The following is a 14,412-nucleotide window of genomic DNA, read 5'->3' on the forward strand; positions in this document are numbered from 1 at the left end:
CGCCACCGAAACCAGCTGCCCAGGACCAGACACACTTGGAGGCCAGTTTATAGACCGAACTACTCCCTTTGGAAAGACGCTAGACCACAGACACTGAGCTCAAATATCTCACTGAGTTGGGGAAAGGAGCTACCTCTTCGATTGTCTCGCAAATTAATTTTTGGAGAGGTTTCGTTCTTGGTTTTTCTCATTATAACTAAAACTTATGTGTATTTAATATCGAATATCCAGGACATTGAGGCAAAATTCGATCACTGCAGCTAAGTCAATCGTTCAACCGTCTTTGTAATCAAGCCAAATCATTTCTAATGTCGAGCTCTGGAACTAAGGCTGCGCCCTAGACAAAAATTAGAAGCAGGATACGAAATGGAGCTTAAAGAATACAGGTATGAAAAACCATTTTGACAACATACGGGTGGTAGCCAACCCAAAATTATCATATCAACATTTTATCAACATTTAAGCGTTTTTTTTAGTGTTTCGAGTGTTTCATGTGCCTATTTTATACCATTGCAGAGAGTATTAGAATTTAGTAAGAAGTCTGCAACGCACACCCAGAAAAAAACCTTTTTCTTACATTTTATTGCCTAAAATTTGTACTTTAGTAAACTGTTGCTTTAAAAAAAATTGGGCATATTACCTGAAAAACAATATTTTTAGATTAAATATTAAGGAATCTCAGGCCTAAAATGTAGGCTAAATTCCTAAATGTACAGGCAATAATTTTTTGGGTTAAGTAATATATACACAGTTCAGAATTAATTTTATTAAAATCGGAAAACGATATCATAAAGCTGCCATAGGAACTTACGAATAATTGAGCTGCAAATCGCTAATCATAAGCTTAAGAATAATTTTCAAGAATATCTAATTTTTGCAATAGCTGCAAGGGTATATAAACCTCGTCTTACCGAAGTTTTTCTTTCTTTCTTGTTTAGTTCTAGAATGGGTGCAATGGGTCCGAAATGGCCTTGTAAATAACTTTAATAATTATTTAGGTATTACAAAGGTTTTTATCAAAGGTCTTTATGATATATCCCGTGGACCCACTGAGAAAACTAAGCCCCACCGTTAAAGCTGATCAGATACAGTTCTTCTTTACATACCGCCATATACTCTTGCTATTTACAATTGTCGCCTAAAATCAGGGAAGAGTTGAACCCAAGAAGCCGCTGCCCGGCGGAAAGACGTTCAGAAAACAATGAACCCGTGAGACAGCCAAGTGACACTTAATTTTTCAGAATAGCCGACGACGTCGTAAGAGATCCGGCGCCTGTACCGCGACACCTTCTTGGGGGGGCGAATCCCGTGTCCCAGGAGAGAACCAGGCCTTATGTTATCCTGTCGCCCTGCGCAATTTGTCGCCCAAGTAATTAGTAAGATTTAAATTGCTTCTCGCTGCTTCGAAGCTCTGCCTTTCGCCTTCCCTTTCCTCCAGCTTTGGGGAAACTTGGAGTTGTGCTAAATGCATTAAGTGCTTGTCGCTCCTAAGTTTTGTCTAAGCGTTTCAATTAATTTTCATAGTCGCAACTTGCCTCTCCATTCATTCATTTTCCCCATCTCCGTTTTTTCTCCGATTCACTGGGGTTTTCTCTAGGCCCCGTAATTAGTTGCAGTTATACGGCCCTCTTCCCCGTACAAATTCGCTTTTAGCAACAATATTTGTCGACGCTCATGTCCTTGCCGTGGAGGAGGGGGGCGGGATGTTGGAGGGGCGTGGCCGCCGCGTAATGCGAGACAAACGCGCTAAATTAGCACAAATTGGATTTTAATTATAAAAATGTAATTTCTCGTTTGAGCCAGACGGATGTGGCCCTCCCTCCGAATCCGCAGGTGGAATTATCCTGCGTCTGTCTTAAATGTGCCTTTGATTGCGGAACAAGATGTTTCGCCAACCTTTTGGATGGCTTGTTTTGGAGCGGAGTAGAGCCACACACACACACATACACGTGCTGGCTGCAGCTAAGCAAATATATTTGGGCCTGGCCATTGAGTGATTTTCTTTTTCCCAGCCACGTGCCACGGTGTGCAAATATTTTCCCAATCTGCGCCTGCACTCGCTCACTTCCGAGGGTGATTAGTGGGGGAGGACCCATTCGCTGCGATCTTAATAATTGATGCCGAGGACTCGGGCTTCTTTACACTGCCGGCCTTCAATTAGTAACCCTGCCGGGATCCTTTGCCGTCACTTTAATGAACACGCGGACCCTGGGGAGGAGCGGAAAAAGGCTCCTGCCAATCAGTTTTAATTGAAAGCGCGTTTAATTAGTAAAACTTACTTGCCCAATTTCATGATTCGATGCAAATTTCGCGCTAATTTCGCCATTAATTTGCCAAATTGCGCATTCGCATTCATATATGCAAACTGCGGAAGGCTCAGGGCGGAATGAAGGAATGAAGGAATGTTCCGCATGAAATGTTGATTTGGGCCGAACCGCCAGCCTTGATGTCGAAGCTGTCGCAAATGCTCGTCAAAAATCCAATTAGGGGACGCACTCGACATCCTAATGAGACATGGGGTATGTTATTTTAAGGACATAATGCCAACAGTTTGGTGTGCCATTTTCACCTTGTTTTCCGTAATCATTTAGTACAGTGCAGAACGGATTAGGTTATACCCTCTTCAATCCGCTTCTTATTTTCATAGCCCCATCTAATATTAATGAACAATTACGGAATTATTAACAGGACCTTGGACAGACGATTCGACCCACTTTCCCCGAAAGAAACGGGGAAAAGTGCCAACTGTAGGAAAAGATACAAATTGCGCATTGCCAGGCGCCTCTGAAGCATTTAACTGCGAGCGGTGAACACGGTGGAGGAGTTGAGGAGTGGAGGAGGCAAGGGGGCAAGGGGGCAGGAATCGACGGAACGCCAGGACGTGCTAAATGGGCAGAAAGAAAGTTGCAATCAAAGGCGAAACTGCAAGACGTAAGCCATGGTCTGCTGGTGGAGGGTGTGGAGGAAGGGGCGTGCTCGTGTCGGCTGTCTATCATTTGGTCAATCAGTGGCAGAGCCACGCCCCCTGCCCCCTGCCCCCTGCCCCTTGTCCGCCAGCCCCCTTCGCCAACTAAGCGAAGCAGCTAAATGATAAACGCAATTGCTGAAAACGTCTTGGCGGGATCGGAAATGCGAGGCGAAGGCTAAGGTTCTGGGATCTGGAGGGGATTGGTCTGCGGATGATTTGGTGGCATGGCGCGTGTCCAACGAAATGCTGTCATTTGCCAAAAGCAACTGGAAAATCGCCGGGATCCGAGTCTCTCTGTGACTGGAACTTCTTTGGGATTCTTTTTTGCTTCGTTTTTCCTTTTGGCCATAAACTTTGCTTACGTGACAACTTTTAGTTTATATATCTCAGCGCGATACAGCAGCAGCAGCAGCAGCAGTAGCAGCAGGATTTTTTTCGACAGGACAATTGGGGAGTCCGGAGGACGCAGCTGCTGTCGGTTGAGCGGAAGCCAGCGATTTGCGCCAATGAGCCTGCACAACGGCAGATCCTCCAGACCCCGACATACCCTGTAAGCCCCATTTGACCAGGCCCAAAGTCCTAACCCCTAATGGTTAGCCCGGGCTTGCCGGGGTGTTCAATGCCACATTAGCATGGCGAGGACAAGCGCTTCGCCCGGACGGGACCCATCTGCCAGCCCTCGAGGACGGGCAAACAAAACTGCTGCGAGTGTGGAAGAATCGCTTATATAACCTAGATTTGTTGTGACATAAAATTATTACGAAAAATGGTTATTACCCCGTTTACGTTTGAGTGAACGCATTTGTACGTGTTGACAATTTGTTAGCTTAGATAATGTTACGGGCGGCTAAGGAATGGAACGGACCGGGGCTGGGGGGTGTGGCTGCCTGGAGGGAAAGTCATCATCTTGCTGTGTGTGCCTTTAATGTTTGCGTTTGCGTTTGCTCTGCTCTGCTTTCGTTTTCCCACTTTTGCCAGGCAATTTCAGGAAATTTTACTTCTGCAAAGATTTTTGCAAGGGTTAGACACTCGCACACCCGCACAACTGTACACCCGCACACACACTCGCTCATCGGGTGTGACAGTTGGTCTGTGCGTGTCACCGGGCTGTCATTTTGTTGGCCACGCCCCCCCCTGGCACCGCCCCCGCCTGCTGCTAGACTGACATGTTGGAATTTTAAAATTCCTTCGTCGCACTGCGTGGCCATGGAAATTGTCAAAGTTTTAAAGCTGCCCCAGTTGTTCTCCGTCCCTCGCTGCCAGCTGTTGCCGGCAGTTAGCCTCAATCCCAAAAGCCATCCCCAAGCCAAACCCAATCCCAGTCCCGATCCCCGTTCGAATCCCAATCCGGCTCCTGGGCGCCAATTTTATTGTCACGCTGATTGTCACAATCAGTGGTATTTGCCTTTGACCAGAGCTCAGCTTCATTGTTTGAAATTCTTTGGGGCCAGGTTTCCCCCAATTCCCTCTCTTCGCCCGGCTCAAAATTGGCAGCATTTTTCTGTCTTTGGCTTCCTTCGACTCCCCACCCCATCTTTCAGTTTTTAAATAAATTTGGATATGGTTATGCGGAGTGTGGAAGAGCAAGGAGAAGTGCAATAAAACCAAATCTCAAATCTGTTGTAAAAAGAATCGAGTTTAATTGGCGGTTGGGCTGCCCACTCCGTTTGCCACTTGGGTTCTCGCAGTGCATTTTAATGAGTTTTCGGATCGCCGGAGGAATGGCCATCCCGTCGGGTCGATGCCCCATCAAAAGGCGTCTTATTTCATATGAAAAGTTTTGAGGGCTCATTTCGATGCCCTGGAAAGTTCATTCATTTACCCGGCCATCGAAGGAAGGAGAACGAGGATGCGTCGCCCTCCTGCGGGCATCGAATTAATGTCAAATTATGCTTCAAAATGCGTGCAAATTTTACGCGCCCGTACGAATGAAAATTATACGCGAGGAAAAACCGTCGGGGGAAAACCGCAGCAACAACAGTGCTACAAATTATAAGCCCACGGGGGACTAAAAAGGGGAGGAACCCCCACTGCCCGCCTCTCAAAACATTTTTTGCTAGCCCTAGGCCAACTTTAGCGCTCTGCAACAGAAGTTTCCCTCGTTCAGCCCGCTACGAAAATCCGCCAGCAGCCATGGGCGGCTGCGGTGGGTGGGGGGGGGGCGTGGCTGCAGTGAGGCGAGCGTGCAGTTTTTAAAGTGCTGCCATTTTTGGAGCTGTTTTCATTTTTTGCGCCAAGTTTCGCCAGTTTTTTGTTTGGCTGCGTGTCTGGTGTTTTTGGGATCATTATTATCTCGGCAAGGGCTGCTCCCACCCCCTCCCCCAAAAGCCCCATGGGCTTGTTGTCATTGGTAATGTGCAGGCAAATTTACTGCCACTCCCCCCGTTCCCGTTTCCGTCCCCGTTCCCTTGCCCTGCCACTCGTTTCATGTTGTTCGGTGTAGTGAAGTGTAAATCTGCGTGTCGCGCATTTGTTTGCCTAGTGTGGGTGTATCTGCGTGTGTTTCTGTGCGTGTGTTTCCTAGCACATGATTAAGCTGGAGGCATCCCAACACTCGAGGGAGGACATTTGCTCGACAGCCTTTGAAGGGCCGAGATTAGATGGCGGCTATCATGCAGGGCACTCTATTAGTTTTGATGCATTTCTGTAAATAACTATAGGCCCTGGGTCACACTTTTTGATCTAGCCAAAAACTAAGCGGTTTTCATTTGCTTTTTATTAATTTGGGTATAAATACGTCACCAATGAAAGAAAAATATTAAATTAATTAAGACCCGTGATAAATCCCCACTGATTCCCCTTAACGTGAAAAACTGTGAAAAGAATGAAGGATGCCTAATTTTTTATTTTACTTATTAATAACGAGATTCGAAGTCGATGAAGGTACAACCGAAACTAACGCATCCGAATATGTTTAATATTTTTGCCCGATCAAACATGCTTATACATTAATGAAAAACTTTACTCATCGGACATTATTCAACTAAGGTGACACCTTTCAAACAAACCATCCAAAAGCTTGTGAAAAACAAGTATATCACAGTCTGATCTTTAAACGTGACCCTCGAAGCCAATACGGATTTCTTAAATAATGTTGAAAAACAAATAGCACCAAACTAAATAAGAAACACATATTTTTGATCGATTAGCGGTTAACAACGTTTTTAATTTTTAAAAGATTTAATTTTTTCATATCTTGATATGAATTCTTATTTGCTAATTGAAATCAAACCTTTTTTATAGCTTTTTATCTTAAAATTAAAATAGGAAATATTCGAATGCGATTTCAGCTTGGGTTATTACAATGATTTGTCATATAATTTTTCAAGTTATTTAGGAAGACATCTGTTTACTCTTACCCTACTAGTAATGGAGTGAATGAAATGACAGAATTCACGGCAATCTGTAAGCACATTATCTTATACATCATCTTTTATACCGTTAATATGCATTTTCAATATATCAATTGAGATCCCGCCCATATAATTAATATAATCCCAAGAAAAGACCGTAGTCCTGAAGATCATAGCGAAAAGTTTACCAAAAATTGAATTTGCAACGAGCAGGAAAAACTCAGGGAAGCCAGCTTAGATGCCTCAATCCGGGTGACATTGCTCAACGGGTGGTGGACCGGGTTGAATGACAGCGATGTCCCAAACCGAAGACATGCAAGGAGAATAATACTCGCCTTGGGTGTGTGGGTTGGTGTGTGGGTGGGTGTGGGTGTGTTGGTGGGTGTGTGTCCCCGTGTATGCCTTTGTGTGTGTGCGCGGTTAGCAAAGCTGCAAATGCGCTTTCAGTTGATTAAATTAAATCGCTAAAGCAGCTGCAGGGTTTGAAAAATGCAGCTGGAGATAACCCCACATACCCCTGCTCCATCATCATCGTCGTCATCATCATCTGCCACGGCCCTTTTGGGACAGAGTGGGCGTGGTCGGGCCAGTGCACTCAGCGTAATGGCGACAAAAGACGAAGGAGGAAGACCGCAAAGTATTTACCTACTTTTTTTCGACTTCCAAACACGAAGAAGACATCAATGGCAGCGGAGCAGCCGGAGCAGGATCCACATTCACCTGCATCCCCAATTGTCACCCACCCACACAGACACATCGTCACTGCACTTCCGTTTCCGCCGGGCTGGCTGACTGGCTTCTCCAGCTCCATCTCAAGCATGATTCCTCCTGCGGCACTGCGACTCCCCCGATGCCGGGAATAACCCATCGGAGTGTGGGTTGGGTCTTCGGGTTTCGTCTCGTTTGCCGCGCTGTGCGGGGATTAGAGATTTTTGTCAATGAAGGTAATTTGCGGAAGATTTTGTCTAGAATTTCAATTAGATTGACGTTTCTTATGTAGCACACACACACCGTTTTGTGCGGGAAGCGACTGAAAAGCGGGTTTCTTTATGTACATATATTTATTTTTCCATTAAGAACATCAGGAATAGGAGATGGAAACTCAATGCCAAAGCGGTTTATGGAATTTTCAATTTCAGCGTCTTTGGTTCTGGCAGTTGCGTATACAGGTATACGGGTAGGTCTAGTTTAACCCACCGAGATTCCTGAAGTCGGAAATGTCTAGTGCGGTCAAACTGATCCACTTATTACGGAGATGCAAATGGCTTTATTAACTTGCCCCATAATGCAATCAACAACTTGTACGAAGGGAGAACCAGAACGTTGCCCTGAATCAGGGGCATGCAAAAGTTAGTTTTCATCTACAAAGTGGAAAGTGAGGACTTGGGTACGAACCTGAAACCGGGAGATCCAGTGGGAGTAAGCCGCGGGGACTATCAGTTGGTTAAATTAATGCTAATTAGTTGAAAAATATATGAGAGTCGTTTGCCCTCCTCCGTCGAGTGGAGGAAAAACGCCAACGTTTTGTTGCATTTCCGTTAGGCGCTATGGAAAAAATGTGTATGAATGCATAAAATATGAAACAAATGCGGCGCAGACATGACAAGCCAGGAGTCACAGTGAGACACAGTGGTTGAGGTTTTGACACAGATAACATATAAGTCTTATTGTACCACCGATAGATAACTTTTAAAAAACTAAAACGTTGTTTTAGCAGTCATTAAAATTGAACTCTTGTGAGGCCCATACATATTTTATGTTTTAAACACTAAAAATTTACCTCTTTTCCCAGAGAACTGAAGGTTTCATATTGCTAAGTACATTTATATTTAGCTTTAAAAGAAATTATACCATAAAGTTTTATACTTTAATTTAAGGTTACCCTAACTTACTGACTCCTTAAAATATATATATTAATAGATAATAAGAACAAATATTAATATTTTTTTTTTTTGCTAAAATGTTATAAGCTAATTATTTCCTTTGTTCTATTTCTTTTTAAAAGCAATGAATGAATACATTCATAGGAAATGACGGTGAAATTGTCTTGCTGATTTAAAAATTGGCTTATTTTTGAAAGTTTATTCTCATTACACTATTACATTTAATTATCTGATATTTTAACTGTGTTTTAAGACTAAGCATTGAATAAATATTTATTTGAAAGGAGCTACAGCTAATCTCCGGGAGCTCTTCTCAAAAAAAGGTGTTTTTTGGTGACCTCTATATCTTTGGACTGGATTCTCCAAAATCAAAATGATGTGGTTAATGTATTGTTACATCTAGTGGTTAATCGACGGAATAAGCAAAACAAAGTTTTTTGACAAAATTTTCTCAAACAAAATATTGATTTTTAATTTTAATTTTATTTATTGGAAAAAAAATTCTTCTATTAATTACTAAAAAATATTTTTAAGAAGACAAAGTGGCTTAGCCGTTTTCGAGTAATTTTGGCCACAGATTTTGAAAACACCATTTTCAGTAAAACGCGTTTAAAATTTCTATTTGAACAAGCAAGAACTCTGAAACGTCTATTAAAAATTGGGTGAAATCTCAAAAATATCTACCGGAACGTTATGAAATTTTCATTGCGTATTAAGAATGTATAAATAAAATTAAAAAAAATATTTTTTTTTAATTCTAACTGTATATAACCCTTGAACTGAACCAAGAGCTTCTTAAACGAGCCCAGTCACTAAAAGATACTAGGAGACCCACTGTGCTTGCCAGGCGCTTCCTGGCTCATAATGAATACTCATAAAAATTGCATAAATTATGTGCCGACGCCGTCTTGCTTAACGCCTGCCTGCGGCGGCAACGGCGGACAACAATAACGCAAACAGGAAGGGGGCGAGGGGCGTGGCAGAGGGTGGATAGAGACACTACGAGCACAAATGAAATGCAGAAATGTAAATCTAAAATAATTTACGCGTCTTTGTTGACTGCAGTTGCCGTGGCCGTTAAAACCTGCCGCTGCCCCGCCCATCGCTCCCGCCCACCGCCGCTCTCCTGGCTGCTTTTTTCTGGAAATGTAACTGTTGCTACACAAAATGGCGTCATCGCTGGCAACTTGGCCGACCCCTTCCTCGGCACCATGTTGGTTAGAGAGGAGTTATGCGCCCTGGCCTGCATTTGCATTTATGGCATGGAATAATCCATTATCAGGCATTTTGCAGGTTGCCTTGGCAAGTAATGCAGCATTCTAAACCGGCCGGAGCAAAAGGAAAGCGAAATGGGGATTGGGCCAGGGATCGGCAGTCCTCCGACATATAGGGGTAGCTAAGCCTTTTGGCTTTAGTTTAAAAGTGGCTAGCATGCTGCAGATTAATTTGCTCTCAGCCACCAGAAAGGGGATTAAATCATTTTAGGTTTGCTGCATTAAAGAACTTAAATCAGAGGACGAGTCCTTTGAGGAGTTTGAACTAAACAATGCTAAATGGCACATTTACTATTTAAGAGTTTCGCATATTTTTAATATATTTTGAACAGTAATTTAAATAAAACAAAATGAATATAGGCTAACGTGATAACACTTTTATATTAAATAAAATTGTAATTACTGTTGCGAAATTAACACGAATTACCATCTGTGTGTTAGTTACAAATTAAAAACAAATCGAGTGATAGTTAGTTGTTTTAAATAATCGATTGCTGTTAAATATAAGGGCACCAACTAAGACATTTTTTTTGCAAGGCATGAACAATTGTAAAAATAAATAAAACAAGAAAAGAAGCAATACACCCGTGCATCTATGGCAAAAAATAAATATTCCTTAAAATATCTAACTTTTCAGTTGTATGCGTATAAGAACATTATAGCTATGATGATTTTAAGCTAAATTAGATTAGATAGTTTCTATGGTAGGAACATGATATTGTTATCCAAATTAAATACAATTAGAAGAAGCGTTATTTTGAATTATTAAATCACAACTATGTGGAAAAGATTAAAAAAACAAGAAAGAAAGCAAACTTCGGCAAGCCGAAGTTCATATACCCTTGCAGCTATTGCAAGACTTAAACATTTTTGAAAACATTAAAATTATAATTTACTTGCGTATAAGTTTAAAAACATTGAAGCTATGATGATTTGCAGCTCAATTATTTGATAGTTATTTTATATATTTTTATTGTTCCTATGGGAGCTATATGATATAGTCGTCCGACTTTGATGAAACTTAAACCGTAAATTGGAAATATTTAACCATTACTAAATGTGGAAGAACTAAACAAAGAATTAAAAAACAGAAAAGTTATAATTTTTTTTCATTTATTTCTCCGATTGTTCCAATGGGAGCTATATGCTATAGTCGTCCGATTTTGATGAAATTTTTACCATAATTCTGAAATATTTAACCATTACTTTATGTCGAAGAACAAAACAAAAAATTAAAAAACAGCAAAGTTATAATATTTTTTCAATTATTTTTCCGATTGTTCCTATGGGAGCTATATGCTATAGTCGTCCGATCCGGCTCGTTCCGACTTATATACTACCTGCAATAGAAAGACAACTTTTGGGAAAGTTTCATGCAGATAGCTTTAAAACTGAGAGACAAGTTTGCATATAAACGGACGGACAGACGGACAGACGGACGGACAGACGGACATGGCTAGATCGACTCTACTAGTGATGCTGATCAAGAATATATATACTTTATAGGGTCGGAGATGTCTCCTTCACTGCGTTGGAAACTTCTGACTGAAATTATAATACCCTCTGCAAGGGTATAAAAACTAAGAATTAGAAAATGTAATTTTTTTCATTTTCCATATTGTTTCCATAGGAGATGTTATTATACCCTTGCAGAGGGTATTATAATTTCAGTCAGAAGTTTGCAACGCAGTGAAGGAGACGTTTCCGACCCTATAAAGTATATATATTCTTGATCAGCATCACTAGTAGAGTCGATCTGGCCATGTCCGTCTGTCCGTCCGTCTGTCCGTCCGTCTGTCCGTCTGTCCGTCCGTTTATATGCAAACTAGTCTCTCAGTTTTAAAGCTATCTGCATGAAACTTTTCCAAAAGTTGTCTTTCTATTGCAGGTAGTATATAAGTCGGAACGAGCCGGATCGGACGACTATAGCATATAGCTCCCATAGGAACAATCGGAAAAATAAATGAAAAAAAATTATAACTTTGCTGTTTTTTAATTTTTTGTTTAGTTCTTCGACATATAGTAATGGTTAAATATTTCCGATTTACGTTTTAAATTTCATCAAAATCGGTCGACTATAGCATATAGCTCCCATAGGAACAATCGGAAAAATAAATGAAAAAAAATTATAACTTTGATGTTTTTTAATTTTTTGTTTAGTTCTTCGAGATATAGTAATGATTAAATATTTCAGAATTATGGTTTAAATTTTATCAAAATCGGACTTCTATAGCATATAGCTCCAATAGAAATAATAAAAATATATAAAATAACTATCTAATAATTGAGCTGCAAATCATCATAGTTTCAATGTTTTTCAGCATATACTCAAGTAAATCATAATTTAAATGTTTTCAAAAGTATTTAATTCATGCAATAGCTGCAAGGGTATATGAACTTCGGCTTGCCGAAGTTTGCTTTCTTTCTTGTAATCAAATTTAAAACGTAGATCTAAAATAATAAACCATTGAAGAACTAAGAAAAATGATTAACCATTTGATTATTTAATACATTATTTAAAAGTTTTTCATTGGTCACGCTGCAATAATAAATTCCTTGTTGAAGCGGAACGAATAAGAAAAAATGCAATAAAACTCGAAGTCGAAAGTCATTAGGAATTAAAAACATCAACTCTATTCCTTTAGGAACGATAAACTTTTTTGGGCTCGAAATAGGCCAACAATTATGAGTTGAAGCCGTTGTAGAATTATTTTAGCTAAATGCCTCGAAATTCCTTCCATTACAAACAACTAAATTAAAAATAAGATATTACTCAGTTGGCAAATTTCAAAATAAAAATAAATCTCCTTTATTGCGTTGCAAACTTTAGACCAATTTTATAGTACCCTAATTTAGCATTTTATAGTAAACTTGTATAGAAAATATTATTAAGTACAGGTCAAGATGATTTAATGATAAGTGAAGTGATAAATCGCTTAAGCTAAGGGAAAACAACTGCATCGGTGTACTTTAATTTGGTTTGTTACACTTCCATCATACATTGATTTAACAAGAATCAAAATGACTTTTGTTTTTGGTTCTGGTTTTCATTATTGAAAATCAGTAATATCCGCATAGAGCATACCCTGCAAAACTAGGGACTCTAGCGGCTGTCATGGTGAACTGAGACAAATCCTATGAGTGGTTTGCGTAATTATTTTAATTGTTTAATGTCATGCGGTCAGGTGTCTGGTTGGGCGAGTAGGGCGAGTATGGTGAATGGCAAAAAATCAGTGCAGGGCTCTGAGAGCTACACGTGCTACCCACGGGACTGGGGGCTCAAATAGGTACGAGGAGGAAGGGTGTTGGCAATGGACAGAATAGCATAAAACAAAATGCGTTCAACTTGCGTTTGTTTATTTTAAATGATTAATGAGGCGAGTGGCGCTTACTCCCAAAACAGCCCCTCGGAATCCCAATCCATCCACTTCTAGACTCCCTCCTCCTCCGCCAGGTAAGTTGACACTTTGTGTGTTTTCCCACATACATGTGCTGTGCATCAAAGGTGGGTAACCCGCATAAATAGTTTCTTGGCCAAAAAGTTTTAAGCACAACAAAGCTGGGCCCTAATGAGTTGTCATTAGTTTGCCATGAGAGCACGGCCTTGTTTAAAGGGCTCAAAAAATACCACCAAGCGGCGAAATCAATTTTATTTTCTCACTATCTCATCGCTATCAACCACTGCGACCTTAGCCACCCTCACAGCCATGCACAATTAGCCCCAAATTCTAATTACAAAATGCAACGAAAATAGTAGGACAAAGAATGAAATGGAAATGATTTTCGCCCTCATTTCCGCCAGTGAAATTAATTATCTAAAACTCATTTGATGAAAAATGTAAACACTTTGTGTGAGCGAGGGGCAAACTTTTAGAAAAATTCAAAATATTTTCACAACAATGAGGGGGTGGGGCTGCACATGCGTGGGCATGTCCTTGACTAGCTTTTGGTGCCAGGAACGGCATGTCCTCGACGTCGTCCTCCTATTGCTGCTCGTTCCTTTCGTCCTCGCTCTCGTTTCGGGCTGTTGGGCTGTCAATCATGCAAAAACTGCAACCGCCGCATAACCGCTGGTTTATAATAGTTAGCCCGGAGTATGCAGCAGGATGAAGGATGAAGGATGAAGGACGAGAGGCAGCCCAGAGGCTGGCGGCAGTTTTCCGGGGATGAGGACGGGTTCTGGTTCTGGTTGTTGCCTGGTTTCGGCAAAAGCTTTTCAAACTTTTTAATTATGCAGCAAACAGAAAACTTTGTGGTAATTTCGTTGCAACAGTTGGCTAGGACTGCAGGACGCCCACACTCAACGGCAGAAACGTCAACGTCAGCAACAGCAGCAGGCAGGTTGACTAATTGAGTTAGGCAAGGGGACTACGGGGTAGGTGGCAGGTGGCAGGTGGTAGGTGGTGGGTGGTGGGGGCTGGATTGCTGGTGGCCCCATCGTGCCTTTTGGCAATAATAATTTGCCAACAATTTTAAAGTGCATCAATCACAATTAGTGACCGGAGTGTCCTCGTGCTATTGTGGCGAAGGGAGACCTGCAGAAGGACATTTAAAATTCATAGAAAATTGTGTCAAATTTGTAAGCGTTTAGTCAGTTACACAATTCTATGGCATTTTTCTAAAAATGATTAAAAAAAGGAATTGAGAGCTAGGATTTACTTTCACCCCCGCGGACAGCTGACCCTTGTTTCTAAAAGCAATTTGGGCTCGACTATAAACCAATATTTGCTTTAAGACCCACAAAGGCATTTTCCTACGAAAAAGTTCTTAAAAACTACGTCGTCACTCACACACAGAAAGCTTCTACACAGATACACTCATAAAAAATAAGCAAATTTTCGAAATTGTTATTAAACAAGAGTATGAAATTTAACACAAAAGGGTTTATAATCATTTATTGTCATTAATAAAATGTTAATTGTTTATGTTGTTTT

Source organism: Drosophila elegans, unplaced genomic scaffold (assembly GCF_018152505.1).
Source record: "Drosophila elegans isolate 14027-0461.03 unplaced genomic scaffold, ASM1815250v1 contig_208, whole genome shotgun sequence".
NCBI lineage: Eukaryota > Metazoa > Arthropoda > Insecta > Diptera > Drosophilidae > Drosophila > Drosophila elegans.